This window comes from Poecilia latipinna, unplaced genomic scaffold (genome assembly GCF_001443285.1).
Source record: "Poecilia latipinna isolate Pla-1442-1.1 unplaced genomic scaffold, P_latipinna-1.0 Scaffold2565, whole genome shotgun sequence".
Classification (NCBI taxonomy): Eukaryota; Metazoa; Chordata; class Actinopteri; order Cyprinodontiformes; family Poeciliidae; genus Poecilia; species Poecilia latipinna.
In genome coordinates, this window is record NW_015115181.1 from 12089 (window position 1) to 15110 (window position 3022).

Below are 3022 nucleotides of genomic sequence, written 5' to 3' on the forward strand. Positions count from 1 at the left end.
CTTGAAGAAAATGGTCGAATCATTCTGCAGCCACTGCTTGAAGCAGAAACACCCTAAGCATAAATTGTCTGCCATAAAGTTTAAAGAAGCGTGTCATTTCACCTGTGAATGCCAGTGTGTTTTCACACTTAGTGGGTGCAATCAAGGCGTAAAGATATCTGTGGTGATGTCACACGCATGGTGTCTACTGTGAATAAAATATATGTAGACAGATACATAAAACACTCATTCCATGAGAAAATATTGTTCCCTATAGATATCTGTAACAATCACATTAACCAGTGGCAACGATTTAACCAGTCGTGACCTTTTGTGTGAGAGTGAAAATGAAGTGCGAGTAAAATGATATCTTTTTTTTTTTTTAGCCTAAGTGAGGTCTGACAGAAGATTGTTTCTGAGCTGCTCCAATAGAACCAAGAATGGAGAAATATTGATCCCACTGGTTGCTGAAATATCTCTCCTTACTCTGCCGTCCTCACACTCATCTTCTCCTCATTGCTTTTCTATCTTATTTCACCCTCGTCGTCATCCTTGCGTGCTCATGAGTGTGTGCAGATTTTCCAACATCCACCTTATAACAGTAACTGCGTAGGCTCGATATTGCGAAGAGAAGATCATTTCATTCCTTGAAGAAAAGAGACGTTTTAGGGCTTCTGGGTAATCAACCTGCATTTCGGGAGGGAAATCGATTTATACATTTTTAACCAGACAGGGATGAGAAAAAAAACAAAAAGAAAACAATATCTATGATTTTAGAGTGTGGTCATTGACGCACCCCATCATTACCCATCCCACTGGGTGCGTGTGCATGTGTGCGCGCTGTATAATAAAGAGTAATAGCTTTGCCTGTGCCGAATTGGTCTAGCTGTCGCAGAATGATGACAAATGAATCCCCATGTCCCCTGATGATGATGATGACACTAATGCATTCACAGCTCGTTTCCCTCACTCTAATCGCCGCATGAAGGAATGAAGGAAAAGTAGCCATGATGTGAACTGTGTATTGTGTGAGGCTGCACATGAAAACAAAAAGGAGATGGAGCGCAAACAGAGTGAGAGGTCAACGAGAGTCAGCCGTTAGCAACTAAACACCACCGTCATCCACATGTCTCCCTTTTTTTTTTTCAAACTTTTAATCTCTCTTTCTGTAATTTTCAAAGCGATGTTAACTAAACTCAGCTTTCTCGCTTCATCTCACACTTTCTCCTTTGATGGAGGAGCTTAGTAGTCATTAGCCAAAACTTTTATAAACCACGACTCATCTGTTCCAACATTTTAATCGAGTGAAAGCTACGCTTCATCATATTAACCTGTAACGCATCTATTGATATCCAAAGGATGCCAGCAGAAAACCGCATATTAATAAACTTGTATAGCCATTAGGGTACATTACCTGGGAGGCCATGTTGATTGACAGATATTTACAGACAATATATATATATATATATATATATATATATATATATATATATATATATATATATATATATGCATAAGAATTTTTATTTTATATTTCAGTATAGATTTTATATTTCATAACTGAAGTAATATATATATATATATATATATATATATATATATATATATTAAAAAAGATTACTTCAGTTATGAAATATAAAATATATATTGAAATATGACATAAAAACTATGTTCAATAATTATAAAAAAATGTGTTCAATTATATTCAATCTGGTCACAAAAAAGTAGTTACTAATAATTACCAATTCATAATTAATGAAGTAATTACTACTATACACATAAAATATCTAACAACATGTAAGCAAATGTGAAGTCGAACTGCTTAAGGGGAAATATTAAAATGTTTGACTAGCCGACTACATAGCTAAATGTTTGTGAATTCAATTCCTGAAATAAATATTTTTTTCATTCCCTATTCCATAAAATCTGTGCAAACCAAAAACCTGTTCACTTTGAAACATTCCCAAACTAGAATGCTTCTTCCAACATAACTTATAGAGTTCATATTATTATTATTATTATTATTATTATTATTATTATTATATTTTTTGTCAGCCAAACATTCTTTGCTTTTTATGGCATTGGATAAGCTGCCATAAAAAATAAAATAAAAAAGTGACAGGATAACACACGTCTTGACATTCATATTTATAATGAAAGAGCAATATATGTCTGGCAAGACATGTTGCAAGAACAAACTCATTTGCTCCCCCTCTGATACACTGACATTTGTTTCTTGATATTTATACCACGTCTCTCAGTACATTATGATGCATTCGGAGCCAGAGCTGCAGTTGTGTGTGCGTGTGTGTGTGTGTGTGTGTCAGAAGTCTATTTAACGGCATCCATGCTTCCGGAAGGGAGCTCTATCTCCTGCTAGGGCTCCAGTACCTCTCTGAACACCACAGATAAGGCCCGCTCAATGCTTCAGCCTCTACCAGAAGCCAGCACACGTGCAGCGGCCTAAGCAACACCCACATGCATATTCAGAACACACTGAGAAAAAAAAAAAAAAAAAAAACTTGCAACATACTGCTGGATGTTTATGAAGGGTAGCCGGTCTACACAGATGCTTTAACAAGTGCGCAAATGTAGCTACGGGTTGTGACTCACACATTTAAAGTAATACATGCAGAAAAATTCACTCCTACTGCTGTGTTTCAACATGCATTAGCTAAAGCTTTTGAATAGCCTTATCCTACTCTAAAGTGGAAACCAAAGCGTGGGTGTGGGAGAAACCAGAAAAACCAGATGGCAAATTTGTGTGGTGATGCCTGTTTGTGCAAACGTGTCTTACTTTGAAATGTAAATTACTCGAGCGGGTATGTTGCCAGGTACATTGACAGAGTGCAAGGTGGGGGAAGCGGGCCCATTTTTACTGTGTGCGATGAGCCACTTAAGTGGGTCTCTGTACAAACAAGCATTTGCATTTTAAAGACACCTTTAGACTAAAAGAGTAACCTGCCAAAAGCTGAGCTGCACACGCTTTGAGTTTTCAGTGTTTGAGGGTCACAATTTGCTTCAACACAGGCGGAAAATGTTT